Raw genomic sequence first — 16,578 nt, 5'->3', positions numbered from 1 at the left:
AAGCAAAACAAAACAACCCCCAAACAAAAACAAACCCAACTCCCTCCCCCACAACTCAAAATCATCCCCTTGCCTCATACCCCAGACCCCCCGACTAAAGCGCCCACAGAAAGCCCTGAGCTGTGACAAACCCCAGGTTGGGGGTGAGGGGACAGAGATGCAGTTTCCTGCGTGCACATGTGTGAATGCATGTGTGCTTGCGTGAGCTTGAGGTGGACACGGGTGTGAGCGGACATGTGTGTGCATGTTCACGTGTTTACATACATAGCTGTAGGTCTGTGTGCCTACCCATGTGGATATGCGGACTCTTGTGCACATACATGTGGCCAGCGTGTATGTATGTGTGCACACGTGCATGTATGAACTTGCATGGGCACACATGTGTACATGTGTGTCTTGTATGTAAGTGTCTGGGCCTCAGGCCTGGATAGGAGCCCCTGAGGGCAGGGGGCGTTCGTCCTCTCTGCCCCCTCCCCTTCCCCCACCCCGAGCCTCGAACAGGCCTGGTCATCCTTGCACACAAGGCAGCTCTGGAGCATGTGTGCACACGCGTGTGGGCACCCCCGGCTCTGCAGGTGCGGAGGGGAGCTCTTTGCTCAAGCTCGTGCCTTCTGTCCACCGCTAGCAGGACACTCCTCCCTACCGTGGTCAATATTTGCTCTTGGTCAGTGCCTCCAGCGCTGCCTGGCCGTGCCCTTGGGAGCGGCCTCCAGTGCGCCCCCGGCGGGGGCGGGTGTGTGTGTGTGTGTGTGTGTGTGTGTGTGTGTGTGTGTATGGGTCAGTGGGGGTGTGTTTGGGCTGGGCCCGGAGTGTGTTTACTGACACTGAGCTGCTCCACCGCCTGCCCCGGCGCCTCCAAATGACATTTCAGGAATTGAATTACGACGTTTCAGAGCTTGCGGAATCCAGGAATAGATGATTTGATTCTATCTGTTGGAAGTCATTGCTGCAACCGGCTTCGAGTTCTGCGCCAACATCCGTCCCGAGCCGGGAGAGGGGCAGAGGGACGTGGTGGGTGTCTGCGTGTCCCGAGAGCACGTCTCCGGGCTTCCCCTCAGGAAAGCCCGGGCCAGAGGCCGCCCCCCCTGCTCGACCCAGGCCGCCGGCCTCCCCCACCCGGGGTCCCCGCCCTCAGCTGTCAGGCTTCACTTTCCCCTCGGCCCCCTGGGAAACTGCTCTCCCAGGCTTGGGTGGCATGAGACTCTTCAGGGAGCCCAGCTGCCTTTTGGGGCCCTCCTGGGGCTCCCGACTTCCCTCCCCGGCTCCATCGCAGTGACCGGGCCAGCTGAGGGTCGATGTTGGCCTGGTGTCTTGTTTGTTCATTGTGGGGCTGATTGGGTCCCTGGCCGGCCCCGAGCACAAGCCCAAGAGTCCAGAGCTTTCTTTGCTGAGAGAGGGGTAGGGCACTGGGTTCCCCCTGCTTGGCACCCCCTCCTCCCGCCACTCTGTTCCCTGGCTGCTGGCGGGAAGCTGGCCAGACCCCCTTGCTCTGGAGCAGATGAGGAAGATCGTGTGACTGTGCCTCCCTCATGCCCTTCCCGCCCGGGCACCTGGAACTGCCCTTCCTGCTTGGGTCTGGGCCATCCCCAGCACTGCTGGGAGTGACCCTCAGGACAGCTGGGATAGCCCCTGAGGATCTCTGGATGTGGCCCCAAACCAACCAAAGACAAGGATGGGGCCGACCTGAAAGTATTTCAGTGATAGAATGTGTTTTTGTTTGTGGATTAATGTGTGTGTGTGTGTGTGTGTGTGTGAATGTATGTGACTGTGTGCATCTGTGCGTGTATGAGTGTGTGCATGTGTGAATGTATGCGACTGTGTTCGTTTGTGAATGTATGTGACTGTGTGCGTGTGTGAGTGCATGAGTGTGAGTGCTAAGTGTGAATGCATGTGTGTGTTTGTGTGTGCATGTGTAAGTGTGTGTGAGTGTGCATGTGTGTCTGTGTGTTTGTGTGTGTGAGTGTAGAGTGCGTGTATGTGAGTGTGTGTGCGTTTGTGTGTGAATGTGTGTATGTGAGTGTCTGTGAGTGTCTGCATATGTGTGGATTTGTATGTGAGTGCATGTGGGTGTTCATGTGTGTGAGTGTGTATGTGTATATTTGTGTTGTGAGTTTGTGTGTATGTGTGTATATGTGTATGTGTGTGTGAGCTTGTGTGTAAGGTGTATGTGCATTTGTGTGTTTGTATGTGTAAATTTGTGTGTGTGTATGCGTGTGTGTGTGTGTTACAGACCCCTGTGCCCTCAAGCCTCCTGGTTGGTGTGCAGGTGCATGTGACGGCCCTATAGCACCTGCTCTTGTCAGCACAAAGTTCACACAGCAGGCCCTGCCCTGCCTCTGGGCGCCCAGCCAGGGGAGGAATCTCACCTGGGTCAGCCGAGGGAGGCAGCGATGGAGGTCAGTGTGATGGCTTTATTAGCGGGATCCCTCGGGTCTTCCTGGAGGAGGTGGCTTTACCCGGGAAGCCGCCAACTTGGCTGGGAGATGTCATTGATTTCCTGTTCACCAAATAATCCTGACTGGGCTGTGCTTGGATCCACCCAGGAGAGCCGACAGTGAGCTAGAAGGAAGCAGGACTCCGTCCAAACCAGAAATAGTTATCCTCTGAGAACTGCATCTGATGATTTTGAGAGAGAGAGACTCTGGCTTCATCAGGCCACCCCCAGTGTCCTTGAAACCTTTTTACTCCCTGCAATGTGCTGCTTCACATTTGGAAAAACAGCTCTCCGGCTATATATAGCCTTATCTCCATATGCAGGCGCGTACCTGGGCCACTTAGCTTGGGGCTGAGCGGGGCGGCCGCTCAGGTATTATTGCGTTGGGCCTTCTGTCGAGCCCGGCCCGGGCCATGTCCACGTGGACCCCGGGGGTGGCAGACGTCTGGGAGCCCCTGCCCTAGCAGTGACCATGCGCCCCTCTGAACACCTGTCCCCAGCCTAGCGTCCCCAGGCCCTGGAGCAGGAAGGGAGTGGGGGAGACTGGGGTGGGACAGTGGCCTGTGCTGTCGGGGGGTCTTGTCCTCACTGGGAACAACTGGTGTTGGCAGGAAGAGGCTCCAGGAGCAGGGGTGGGTGTGGGGGGCGGGGGGTGCCTCTGTGAGCTGAGCTGTGTGCATCTGAACAGGGGTGGCCCCACGCCACTAAGGCCTGGTTGATCCCACCAGGTGCCCGCTGGGAAGGTGCCCTGGAGAGCAGGACGCTCGGCCCCGTCCCTGGATTTTCTCAGCCCTTTACCGTGTCTGGGGGCTGGGGGAGAAGCGTCGGGCTGGGCCGGGGTGGTGTTGCACTGCACTGGGCTGTGCAGAAACATCTGGAACAGGCAGAGACCCCCTCGCCGGCCGGTGACACAGCTGCGGGGCGGGGCGGGCTGTGGGGTGGGGGAGGGGTGGGTGGGAAGGTTCCGGAAAAGGTGCTTCGTTCATCCTGGCTCCCGCCCGAGCACTGCTGCATGAATAAGTCATGGTGGGCTGCGGCATCTTGGCCTCCGCCTCGGTAATAGAAAAATTAAAAATTTAAAGTGGTGAGAGCAACGGGTGACCGGACAGTTCCTAGAAGCTGGAGGTGGGGGTGGCTGAGGGATCGCTGGACCGGTTGCTCAGACGCAAAACCTCGGCACTGTGGGCGTCTCATGGTCCCGAACTCTAGGCCAAGGGCAGACGCGGTGCTGGGGACGCCCCCTTTCCCCCAGACTTCTCTCCCTGTGTCTGGGCGTACACTCCACAGCTTGGTTCCGAGATGGAGCCTGCAACACTAGGAAACCCCTTGGTCCTCCCCCATCCCCCAAACACACACACACACACACACACGAAGTCCCCCGGCTGGATGGCCGGGCCCCTCCAACCCCCACACTGCAGGGACCCTGGCTGGGGTCAGGCTCCCGAGGTCCCTATACTCTGCTCCCAGCCCACACTCAGCCCTCAGAAATGGCCTCTCCTCCCACCAGAACCCTCAGCTTTTGCAACCAAGGGCCTCCAGGCCTGGCTCTCTGGGCCCTCAGGTGTGTGGGGGGCCCTGGCGAGACCTAGCAGCACCTCCACCTCTGCCCTAGTCTCAGGGATCCAGTCCTAGTGCAGACCCACCCATCTGGGCTGCCCCCTGTGTCCCTAGCGGCGGGACACATACGGACAAGGTGTGGGCCATGCCAGCCCACTTCCTCCATTTCTTTGGGGCACCTCAGTCTTCTGGGGGTGGAGGGCAGGGCCTCTCACAGCACGTCCATAGGGCACTGCTGTGAACTGGAAGCCAGAGTTCTGTGACGGCACATCTCAGCGGTGCCCAATGCAGAACGTCCGGACCTCACCCAGAGGCAGACGGACCTCCGCACACCTGCGTCTCCCTCCTGTGGTCTCGTGTCCACTCCTTCCATTTGACAGCAGTGGGACCAGCCGGCATTCCTCACAGTTCTTGGGGGTGACAGGGAGGTGTTTTGCTCCAGGGTTTGATGGAGGAGTGGGATCTGCCTGCCCGGTTTGCAGCAAGCAGAGATGCCGGCATGGTTCCCAGCTAGACCTGCGCCGGGGGTTGTCATTGTCATCAGGGAAGGTGGGGTGGGTGGAAGAGAGAGACCACTTCTGGGGCCGGAGAGACAGGACAGTGGGCAGGGTGCTTGCCGTGCCTATGCCCCCCCGCCCAGGTTTGAGCCCTGGAACCATGTGTCATAGCTGGAGCCCCTCCAGGAGTGACCCCTGAGCCCAGGAGTAAGCCCTGAGCCCTGCGTCCAGTGTGACCCAAAACCAATTGAAAGTGGCAGGGAAGAGAAGGAGGTTCTCGTGAGGACGAATGGACGGTGGTGGCTGTGTGCCTGGCAGGGGGGTCGGAGCTGGACCCATGGCGGGGGCTGACCCCTGGGGCTGGGGCCCCGCCGGCCTGGTGGCTCACGCCTGCAGAAGGACTGGCTGTGTCTGCATGGACGCTTTGGGACGGTGGTCTGGAGGCTGAGCTCAGAGAAAATTCCAGCATCTCCTTTCTCACCGGGTGTCCTGAGTGAGGGCAGCTAAGAAATCAGAGAAGGGAGAGGAAGTGCAGAGAGGGGGACAGAGACCACACACGGGGTCCACGCACCCCCAGGTTTTCTTGGCAATGGACTTCTTGGCACGGGCTTCTGCATCTGCAGAGACAGTATGGGGCCAGGGTGATGGCACAGCGGGGAGGGCGTTTGCCTTGCACGTGACCAACTTGAGTTCAGTCCCCTATATCCGAGATGGGCCCCGAGCACTGCCGGGAGGGATCTCTGAACCAAAGCAAACAAAGCTAGAGGCAGCATAGTTGCCGTAAAGGCATTTTCCTCCCAGTTTTCCACCACTGTGCTTTACATCCAGCTGACTCAGTTGTGGGCACCCGCGTGTTCACGCACCAGCTGCCAGGGCTGACTTTGTGGCTCACACTGACTTGCGAGGTCTTGTCTCAGCTCCTGACCCTGCTCTGCTCCCAGGGCAGCTGTGCCGACAGTCCTTCCACACCAGCTTCTTGACAGCGCCCCTGGGGTCTCAGTGCTGGCCCAGTGCCCCTCCCTCCCCCCCCCCCGCCCCCAGTCTCTGGCCACAGCATGTGAGTGGAGGAAGAGAAGCTTCTAGGAGCAGACTGCTGTGGGCTTTGCCACTGGCCAGGAAAGGTGGAGCGTGAGTGATGGGCAGGAGGAGAGGTCTGGCTTGGCCAACACTTCCTGAGGCTTTTTTTCTTTTTTTTTTTTTTTGCTGTTTGGGTCACACCCGGCAATGCACAGGGGGTTATTCCTGACCCTGCACTAAGAAATTATTCCTCCTGGCGGTGCTCAGGGGACCATATGGGATGCTGGGAATTGAACTCAGGTCGGCCGCATGCAAGGAAAACGCTCTACCCGCTGTGCTATCGCTCCAGCCCCACTTTCTGAGGCTTCTTCACTAAGCGTCAGGTGCCTGCCCGCCCTTCTCTCGCTGTCTTCATCCCTGTACTGTACGGCACTCCCGCGGCGTTATCTGGACATGTGATATGATGTTCATTGCGTGCGCTGCATTCTGCATTCCCACCCTTCTTCCTCATGAATATGCAGGAGTTTTCCGGGGGATATTAAAAAAAAAAAGACATCAGAATGTGCATGAGCTGTCGGGTGAGCCCGGGCATCACACAAGAGCCCCCCCCCCCCCCCACACCCATACCCCTCAATCTCTTTTTAAATTTTTTTTTTAGGAGGGAAACACACCAGGCGATGCTCAGGGGTTACTCCTGGCTCTGCACTCAGGAGTGACTCCTGGTGGTGCTTGGGGGGCCATATGGGATGCTGAGGATTGAACCTGGGTCAGTCGTGTGCAAGGCACACGCCCTCCCTTTGGTGCTGTCTTCCCGGCCCCTTCATCCCCCTCCTCAAAGCCTCTCCCCCGTCCACGCGGGTGGACATGTCCTCTCCAGGACGGCAAAGCGGCTCCAACCGCCACTTGTTTTTGGCTCTTGCAGGGACAGCTGGAAGTGAATTGGGGGTCTTTTTGCACCGACTCCCTCTGAGCTGATGAGATTCCCAAGACCGGTTCCCCCCAACTGCCGTGCTGGGGTTATGGGAGGTGTTGCCCGGGGAGGGGCTCCCCAGCACGATGGGTCCGAGCACCCCAGGCCTGAGCACTGCTGGGCTAGGATTGCCACGAGTGGGGCCCCCAGAGCCTCCTGATCACCACAAGGGAGCCCCCACCCACCCATCCAGTAAGCACATGCCATCATAGGCAGCCAGCTATCCGCCGCCAGGCTCCATGGTGTGGGGTGATGGGAGCAGAGCAAGAGCCTGGGGCGGGAGAGGTCTGGTATGCTACTCCTGCCCCTCCCAGGAGACCCCCATATGGCCTCCGAGTCTGTCCCTGCCTCTCCAAGGAAGAACAGGGACAGAGGGCAAGGCCTGCCTCCTCGCACCCTGGATGTGGTTTTTCTCTGGGGCCCTCACCCAGTCTTGCTACTGGCCACCTCTTCCTCCCGGCTCCCCCTGGACCACAGACACTAGGCCCAAGGCAGTGAGAGAGAGGGCAGTGGGGCAAGCTGGGTCTGGAAGAGGAGGAGGGGGAGGGAAAGAGGAGGCATGTTCTAGACAGAGAAGTAGCCAATGGGGTCGGTTAGGAGGTGGGTGCTGTACCCTAGAGCCCCCGCCCCCCAGGCCTCCCAGGGGTGAGGTGAGCTGAGCCAGCCCAGCTCAGTGAGAAACACAATTCAGGGCCTGGGAGTGAGAGCCCTGAGGTTCCATTGTGCTTTGCAGATGTTCCTTTTTGTCCTCCTGTCCCTGTGACTCCAGAGTGGAAGACCAGGCTGATGGCTGGGGTGTGGGGGGGAACCCAGGGAGGCTCTTCTCCCAGCACGTGTTGGAGGTGCAGTGCCCCAGCCTGAGTCCTGCAGGTGGGCGCCCCCCCGCCAGCCTCTGTGTTTTAGGGCACTGCTGACTCCTGTGTCCTGGTACCTCAGGCTGGGGTCTGTGTGTGTGTGTGTGTGTGTGTGTGTGTGTGTGTGTGTGCGTGCACGTGCGTGTGCATGCATGCCTGCTTGCCTGTGTATGTGTGTGTGTTTATGCATCTGTTCATGTGTATACATGTGTGTGTATGTGTGTACATGTGTGCATGTGCACATGCGTGTTTGTGCATGTGTGCATGCATGTGTGCATGTGTTGTGTGTGCGTGTGTGTGTTTGTGCGTGTGTGTGTGTGGTGGGGGTTGGAGGGCAACTTGCTGGAGCCGAGGCCGTGGTGTTTCTCAGGCTGCGGGGCTGTGATTTTTTCTCACCCCACCCTGAGGCTTTCACTGGGGTGCAGGATGGAGAGCTTGGTGGTCGCTCCCCTGAGCACCTCCCCGGGGGCTGCCGGTGGAGCCCGTATCTGCATGGCTGCGTCGTGGCTGGGTCGTGGCGCTGACAGGATTCTCTGAGCCTTTCAGGGCTTGGCGGCACAGCGGCTGTTGCGGCAGCCCAGAGGCTGCTCATTTGTGGGGCATGAATAATTTATCTGCGTTTTCCGATGACTTATCCCCTCCTCACAGCCGAGGCGGCGAGCAACCCCCGCTGATTCCCTGCACGCTCAGTGGGCCACTGAGAAGTGGCCCCCACAGCCGCCGCCCTCCGCCCCTCTGCCTGCGCGGGCCGGGCCGTGGATTTATGCAGGCTGCCTCTGCGTGTCTCTGCCCATGTTCTGCATCAGGGAGCATGTCCCGAACACCAGCTGGCCCTGGCGTTGGTGGGGGCCTGGCAAGTGGGTTGTTCCCACCGAGAGCACAGCGGGGCTGTCTCGGAGTTTGTTTTCAGTTTCTGTGTGACCCTGGCCCACAGCTGCCGCCCTTCCCCTCCCTCCCCTGCCTGCCGCTCTGCTCCAAAGCCCTGAGTAGCCCGCCCCCAGCCTCATTTGTCCCAGACCCTTGCCACCTGGCCGTGCCAGCCTCTTTGCACCTTCCGTTCCCCAACTGCCCCATTTGCAGATTAATTAATTCATTCATTCATTCATTCATTGCAGATTCATTCATAAGCCAGCCGGAGAGAGAGAGAGAGAGAGAGAGAGAGTGAGAGTGTGTGTGTGTGTGTGTGTGTGTGTGTGTGTGTGTGTGTGCAGGAGGGTGGGCACCGGCCTTGCACGCAGCTGTGGCTGCCGCGACTCGGATGGAAAACCCTGGGACCAACCATGTGTGTCCCCCAGACTGCCAGGAGGAGTGATCCCTGAGCCCTCCTGGATACGACACAACCCTCCCCCCCCCCCCCCAAATAACCATTAATGGAGAGTCAGCCATGATCTGGAGCCAGGGGCTGCAGGGGAACACGGGATGGACACTGGGAGATATGGGGGTGCAGGAGCACCCAGTCTAGAAAACCGGTTCCCATAGGTGGGTGAAGGCGGACCCCACCAACCCCAGGGCCTTGGAGCAGCGCAGGAAGGAGTCTCACAATTGGGGGTATCTGAGGCCATGTGGCGGGTGGTCTGGGGCCTGGGGGCTGGGACACAGGACTCCAGGGACAGTGAGGAACCCCCTTCCTCTGCGCAGACCCCCACCCGCATTGTGTGCTGCTGGCTTCATGGCCCTGAAATAGGGCAGCGGCATACTTCCCGCTTTCCTGGCTTCCTCATCGGTCCTGGGGGCCAAGGTTTGGTCTCTGCTGCCCCATGGCTGGGTTTTGTGGCCACTGGGAGTAAAGCCTGACCTGCAGGGAAGGGTGGACTGTGCCAGCCTGCTCTGCAGTGTGGCCTTGGTGAGTGGCTTGCCCGCTCTGAAGTCTGCAGGTGGGGGTGATGGTTTTGGGCAGAGCTGTGTGCCACCTTCACAGGTCCACACCCACAGCTTCATGGGGTCTCCAGGCCACCTCTGGGGGCTCATGAGGAGAGGAGGAGGAGGAGAAGGAGGAGGAGGAGGAGGAGGAGGAGGAGGAGGAAGAGGAGGAGGAGGAGGAAGAAGAGGAGGAGGAGGGGTGACCTGACAAATGAGCCCCTGGTCACTGCCAGGTGTGGTCCTGAAGCCAACAGAATCAAAGTTCCTGGTCTTGTTCACCTGTGGGGGGTGGGATGCCGCCCAGGGGTAGAGCGAGCACCTTGCACCCCTGAGCCCCGGGCTGGTGCCCCCTAACACAGGGCCATATTCTGGGGCTGCTTCCGGACCGAGCAGCTGAGCACCTGCCTCCACGCGGCCCCCTGAAAGCTCTCCATGAACCCGGTTCCTCTGGGGGGTGGGGCGTGGACGCATAGCCTTGCACCGTCCATGGAGACCTCCTCGGCGTCTCTCCCCAGAGACTCTGCTTCCCAGCAAAGCCGGATTCCAGGAGATATTAAACGAATCCATCATCTCTAGAGCACACACCCGTGCCCAGTGTGAGCCAGGGGGGCTGGCCACAAGGATGCCCCGGGTGGGTTCCTTGGTTACAAAGAAGCTGCCCTGGCCCCCTGCAGAACAGGACCCTGAGATGGCCCCAGCACTGTCCCTTGTTGGGGAGCAGCTGGGCAGGGGTAGGGGGTGAGCTGAGAGGGCCTTCAGGGGCCCTGAATTGGTCCCCCACCAGCCCTGTGGGAAGGATCTGCCCTGCGTCCAGAAAGCTTCTGAGCACTTGTGTCCACATGCCCTTGAGGGTCCCAGGAAGGTTTGGAGGGTGATTGGACCTAACTAGGCCAGGAAGCATGTGTGGGGAGGGCGCTCGGACCCGCAGCCCAGCCCAGCAGCCATTCCCATTTGTGGTCACTCCGGGGGAGAAGCGGAGGGAGGGCACTGCCCAGGGTTGGGCTCCTGACCCTGGGTGCCCTGGTCTCGTTGACCTTTCTGCCCTCTGGTAAAGAAGCAAAGGCTTAGTTAAATCCCTTAAGAAAAGAGAAGGCTAGGGTCAGAGCGATGGTACAGCGGCTGACCCGGGTTCAATCCCCACATCTCATATGGTCCCCTAAGCCCACCAGGAGAGCACAGAGCCAGGAGTAAGCCCTGAGCATAGCCAGATGTGCTCCCCCCCCCCCCCAAAAAAATACTTTGGTTTTGGAATCGGCATAGATCAGGATGAAATGAGAGAATGAGCAGGGAAACTTTCTCCCCTCTTCTGGTTTGGGGAAGGGCTTGTAAGAGCTTCATAGAAAGGTCTTCGTTCTTTAAGCGCTTCTCGGATTTAGCCGCCACTCCATCTGGGTTTTCTTCGCGAGGAATGTTCTCAATTCCGAATCCCGTCTCTTCTAGATCTTTCAATCTCCTGTAATGTGATCTTGTCACAGGCCTTCAGATTACTCCTTCTGGAGTCCCTTTGGGTCACTTGCATCTTGCTGGTTGGCCTCAATTCTTATTTTTTGTTTGTTTCTATTCATTTTTCTCTTAGCCATCATGGTTTGCACGCTGTCAATGATAGGGTTTCACACACACACACACACACACACACACACACACACACACACACACAGCATGCTTCTGAGGCTTCTCTGCTCTGTCATACCCAGTGGACATTGGGTCCCAGGTGGAGCTCAATAAATGAACGTCGTGTCATAGAATCATTAGCTACCGCCTTGATGAACTGGGTGCTTGATGAACTGGGTGCTTGATGAACTGAACGCTCTCCTTTCTCATCGTCTCCCTTTCACAGAAGGGGAAACAAGGTAGGAGGCCGCTCAGACCGGCTCTCGTGGCACAACTAGGGGATAGTGGAGCGGGGGTTTGAGCCCGGCCTGTCCAACCCTTGGGGTACCTCCTTCCGGCACCCCTCCCTGGGCCTGACTTGGGGCCAGAGCAGTGGTATAGCCGGTAGGGAGCCTGCCTGACACGCGCCCACCTGGGATAGGCACCCAGCATCCCACAGAGACCCCCAACCCTCACCAAGAATAAGCTCTCAGTGTCATCCGGTGGGGCTCCCCGCCAGGGGAAGAAATGGGCCTGACCTGGTCCCTCTCAGAGTTCACAAGCGCCAGAGGCTAGTGAGCATGGCCTGGGAGGCCAGGAGGAAGTGGGTGCAGGAGGCCGCACCTGGGGGATATTCCTGGTCTGCTGTGATCCCCCAGACCCCTGTCGTCACCTCTGTGCTTCTCGGAGGGGAGAGGGAGAAGCCCCCATTCAGTCTCTAGACGGAACTCAGGAGCGACCAGACATCCCTCAACATAATTATTTCTGCCTAATGACTTCTGCTCTCGATTCCGTCTGGAGCAATGACTGTAATCTTTATCTGTCACAGGAAAGCCGGTGGCCCGGGAGCCCCTGTGGCTCGGTGATAGATGGGGGGGAAATTTGCAAGTGGAGTTAATGGACTGTCCAGGCAGCCGGGGAGCCAGAGCCTTGGAAGTCCCGGGAATGATGGACACTCCTCCTCCTTCCTCCCTCCCCGACTCGGCCGCCAGGAAACCAGAGCTGGTACCCCTGGGGGCAGAGGGTTGGGGGGACACTTAGCATTGATGGAGAAGTCAAGAATGGAAGAATGCAGGTCTCAGGGCTGGAGCGATAGCACAGCGGGTAGGACGTTTGCCTTGCACGCGGCCGACATGGGTTCAATTTCTAGCATCCCATATGGTCCCCCAAGCACCACCAGGAGTAATTCCTGAGTGAGGGGAGTAATTCTTGAGTAATTCCTGAGTGAGGGGAGTAATTCTTGAGTAATTCCTGAGTGAGGCCCAGGGGAGAAACAGCCCCAGGTGTGGAGATATTCTCCAGCTTGGGTGCCCCCAATACTGACCCAAGACACAGGGGCTCCAATGACCAGGCCTGGAACCAAAGGGGTCAGAGCTTCCTCAGGGCGCAGGTAAGGGGGTCCAACCTGAATAGAACAGAAGGGCTGGACTGGTGGGGGAGGGACAGGACAGGGGAGAGAGAGTACTAGGACAGTGGTGGAGGGAAGGGGACACTGGTGAGGGGACCAGTGTTGGAACATTGCACCCCTGAAGCCCAGTCATGGAAAACTTTATCATTCATGGTGACTTTTTTTTTTCAATTTTAAAAATATTGTTAGGGGGCTGGAGCAATAGCACAGCGAATAGGGCATTTGCCTTGCATGCAGCTGATCCGTGTTCGATTCCCAGCATCCCATATGGTCCCCCGAGCACTGCCAGGAGTAATTTCTGAGTGCAGAGCCAGGAGTAACCCCTGAGCATTGCCGGATGTGATCCAAAAAGGAAAAAAACGGAATGCAGGGGTTATGCAGAGTTGGGGGCCAGAACTGCCCCCCACCACTCTCCCCACCACACATGGCTTTGGCCCTGTTGTGAGACAAACTGTTGCCAAGTGTCCAGTGGGTCACTGACCAGTCGTGACCTTGTTGATTGTACAGTGCTGCCCCCATGAGGCTGGAGGTGGTACTGTATGCTCATCTGCCGCCAGCCGAAACTCCCAGCGGATTAATGGTGCAGTGTGGAAGGAGGGGGTATCCTGGAAGGCGGCCCCCGACCAAGGCACCTGGCCAAGGCACCCCTCACTTCTGAGTCGGAGGGGGGCTTGCTCACCGCATTCCTGGGGTCTCCTAGAAGCAACCACCCAGAATACACTGATGAGGACCTCTAGGAAGAGTGACACCTGGGTCGTTTTGTAATCCCGCTGGGCCGCGGGTGACCTTAGCAAGTGTCCCCCATTCTCTCTCCTCCCCTATAAATGGGGCAGGGGTGGGGCGGGGGCGCAGAACAAAACTCTCCCTGCCGGGGCCAGTCGCAAGGTGGAATGAAAGATGAGGCCTCCGGCACGTTCTGGACCGTGTGGAGGAGAGTCGCTGGCCCTGTCTGGGCCGTGAGTTTCATGCATATCAGAGCCAGCTCATCAAGCTCTCAGGTGGCGAAGCTGAGAGCCTTGAGGTGAAAGCCGCTGTGAACAGTAGTGGGTGAGGGTGGGGAGAGAGCTGAAAGGGCAGGCACCTCTGCAGCCTGCTGGAGGCTCAGAGTCCTTCCCTGGCATCACTGTATCACTGTATCACTGTCACCCTTTTGTTCATCGATTGCCTCGAGCAGGCCCCAGTAACGTCTCCTTCGTCCTAGCCCTGAGATTTTAAAAAGTGCCACATTCGAGGCTCTTTCAGGGTCAGGAGAATGAGATCCATCATTGTTACTGATTTTTGGCATATTGAATACACCACAGGGAGTTTGCCAGACTCTGCTGTGTGGGCAGGATACTTTTGGTAGCCTGCCAGGTTCTCCAGAGTAAGAACTAGATAATAAGATGTCCAGCAGCTGCAAATGCGGCCACATGCTTCCGGGAGCAGGGTTTTATAGTCTCAGGGTCTTTGCCGTTGATGGGATTACACGGTGCTGGGGGGCAGTTGATGGGTGTAACACCTACATACTGGAAGATGGGGGATCTGTGTGGAGGAGGCCCCAGTCCCAATCCGAGCAGGCTTGGAGATCTAAGCCCCGGGTCCCACACACCTGGGTTCCTCTGCCGGTTCCTTCATGTGTGAGGCTCGTCCGAATGTGTGGAGAATGGTCTTAAGCATGGCATCACATGCTCAGGTTACTCCGAGCACTGCTGGGACCAACCCGGGAGCACAGAGCCAGGAGTCACTCTTGAACTCCACTGGGAGAGGCTCCTCCCCACCCCCCCCCCCCCACACACACACGCACACAAACCAAACCTACAAACAAACAAGCAAAATACGGAAGCGGGTGAGCACCAAAGATGTTCAGGGGAGTGAGAGGGCAGTGCGGTACTGTTCGGAGGAGACACAGCACACATCTGCCGTACTCACGGAAATCAGAGCCTGAGAGAGGACCCGCCTTCGGCTCTGGGGGCTCGGCCATGACAGCCATGCCCACGGCAGAGGCAGCCGCGGGAGGGCAGAGGGACGCGGGCATCATGTCCTTTGCCACGCACAGAAAGCGGCTGGTAAAAATACTTCATTTAGTCTCGGGAGCAGGGCCCGCGGGGAGGCACGTGTGCGCCCGGCCCAGGTGTTGCTGGCTCGCAGCGAGCGTAGATAATGGGACTGTAGACTTGGCATAGGAAGTTCTATATTAGGGGAACTGGGTAGGGTTTCAACTCCGCTTCCAAGAATATCTGTGTGGTGCGCTGGCGGGGGCGGGGGCGGGGGCCGGCGTTTGCCAAACAGAGGTTATTTATCGGGTGCCTGCCGGGGCGCCGCGCCAGGCCAGACACAGCTGCACAGGCACGGTGAGGACACACCTCCCCCTCCCCGCAATGCGGCTCAGAGTTGGGGTGGGGGGCAGGAAGAGTAGCCCTCTCTCCAATGCACCGTGGGGAGCACAGCTGGTCCCCTGGCATGGTGAGCTGGGGTTGCAGGGCAGATGCGCTCCCCTGGGGTCCTGTCCTCAGGACCATGTTGTGCCCGGGAAGGTGGGAAGGAGTGTGCCCTCGCCCGCTGGGGAGAGGGGCCCCCTGAGAGGGCCAGCCCCGGTCAGGGCTTCCTCCTTGGCTCTGCCCCTTGGGAGCCTGTGTGCATCTCAGAGCCTCTGCTTGCTTCCCCATCTGTGAAATGGGTTGTGGGAATGTTGAAATAGGACCGAGAAAATCATGCAGGAGCGCTTGTGGGTGAGAGCACTGTGCTCCTGCATCCTGGCCTGGGCGCTCTGGGCTCAGGGAGTGCAGAGGAGCTGTACTCTATGCCCCAAGCACGGGAGGTGTGAGTGTTGGTGTGGGAACTGCTGGCTGGAACCAATGATGTACCTGGCCGGGGTGTTGCAGCAAGGGGCGGTGATGGCTCGAGGGGTTGCCAGGGAGACGAGGGCGCACCCCAGGGCTGCTGTGAGAATCAAGAAAGCCATGGACAGGGCTGGAGCGATAGCACAGCGGATAGGGCGTTTGCCTTGCACACGGCCGACCTGGGTTCGATTCCTAGCATCCCATATGGTCCCCCGAGTACCGCCAGGAGTAACTCCTGAGTTCAGAGCCAGGAGTAACCCCTGAGCATTGCTGGGTGTGACCCAAAAAGCTTTAAAAAAAGAAAAAAGAAAACTGTGGAGGCCTGAGTTTAGGGGGGTAGGACGGGGAGGCACACCCCCTGAGCCCTCTGCCTGCCGGGGGCGTGGGGGAAGCCCCCAATGGTGCACTGAAGAGGGGCTGCAGGGCCCCGGGGATTCGTCTGTGCTGTCCCCCCTTGTCTCCGGGGAGGCCCCTCCCTCCAGGTGGGGGCAGGAGTCAGGGGTTCCTGCACATGGTGGGGGGCACCGGAAACTAGATCCTCCTGACCCCCAACCCCCGGTACCCAGGCAAGTCCTGCGAGAAGGCAGTGCCCACGGCCTCAATCCCTGCGGTCTCTCCCACAGGGCATGGTCTAGCGGTTGCCCCAGAACACGAGCCAGCCCGGAGGGTGTGACCCGGTCCCCGACTCAGCCTCCGCTCAGCCTCCGGTAAGTCGTTCTGGGGTGGGCGCAGACCCGGGGAGGCGGGGGAGTGGGGTGGGGGGGGCGAGGTCCACAGATAGATGGGGAGGGGGAGGTGCCTTCTGCACTCTGGGGTCCCGTCCTGGTGCTTAGTGGACCAGGGAGACACGGGAAGCAGCGCCCTGAGACTCGGTGAGAGATGGAGCCTACTCGGGGAGTCTTTGTGGACAAGTCTTTTCCCCCAGGATGCATCTGTTTGGGGGGTCCTGTGGGAGAGGCTTGGGGGGTCAGCAGGTGGGGCTTCCGGGAGTCACTCTCTTGTGCCCCTCCTGCACCCCTGAATCTGACCAATCCCTTCTCCCGCCCCTCTGCCTGTTCCCTAGAGACGAAGCTTTCCTGGACCCCTTGTGGGTGAATTGGCTCCCCATCCCCATCCCGGCATTCCCCTTCCCCACCGCAGCCCCCACATTCCCGGCGTCCCCCCTCAGACCCTCCTCTGCAGTTCATGTTGGGAGTGGTCCCACCCTCAATCCAGGCCCAGAAACCCAGATGTTCCCACCGTTTGCCCTGGCAAAGTGCTGCCTGTCACCCCACAACTCCTTTGCTCCACCCCCAACTCCTGACTCTGCCCCTCCGCCTCCCCCCCTCCCCCCCCCCACACACACCGCAGTCGGGACGCCAGAACCCCTGGGGGCTCACAGCACTGTCCACCCTCAGACCAGGGCCAGCTCTGGAGTAGTTCCTGTGGCCTAGCACCCGGCTTTGTTGGAACCCCTCCAGGCTCTGGGTGCGAGGGGGGCGTCTCACGCAGTAGCCCAGACCCACTGTGAGCCCTGTGTGCCGTGCCCTTCCCTTTCGACAGCCTAGCCGCTCCTGGCTGTGCTTAGGGTTC

General features: G+C 59.3%; 1 protein-coding gene across 3 annotated transcripts in view; it reads left to right on the top strand.

Moving 5' to 3' along the window:
* Positions 1–16,578, top strand: part of HPCAL1 (hippocalcin like 1) — an 84,643-nt gene that overhangs the window by 51,880 nt on the left and 16,185 nt on the right. For 2 of the 3 annotated variants that reach the window (XM_056124122.1, XM_056124113.1), the window contains exon 2: positions 15,630–15,713. The gene's annotated coding sequence lies outside the window, so the exon portion shown is untranslated. The remainder of the gene's footprint in view (positions 1–15,629; positions 15,714–16,578) is intronic. The other variant, XM_056124127.1, reaches the window with a different exon arrangement.

The sequence above is a fragment of the Sorex fumeus genome, unplaced genomic scaffold (assembly GCF_029834395.1).
Source record: "Sorex fumeus unplaced genomic scaffold, SorFum_2.1 ptg000006l, whole genome shotgun sequence".
Classification (NCBI taxonomy): domain Eukaryota; kingdom Metazoa; phylum Chordata; class Mammalia; order Eulipotyphla; family Soricidae; genus Sorex; species Sorex fumeus.
The sequence above is the reverse complement of the archived record's forward strand: the minus strand, read 5'-3'. Positions and strand labels throughout refer to the sequence as shown.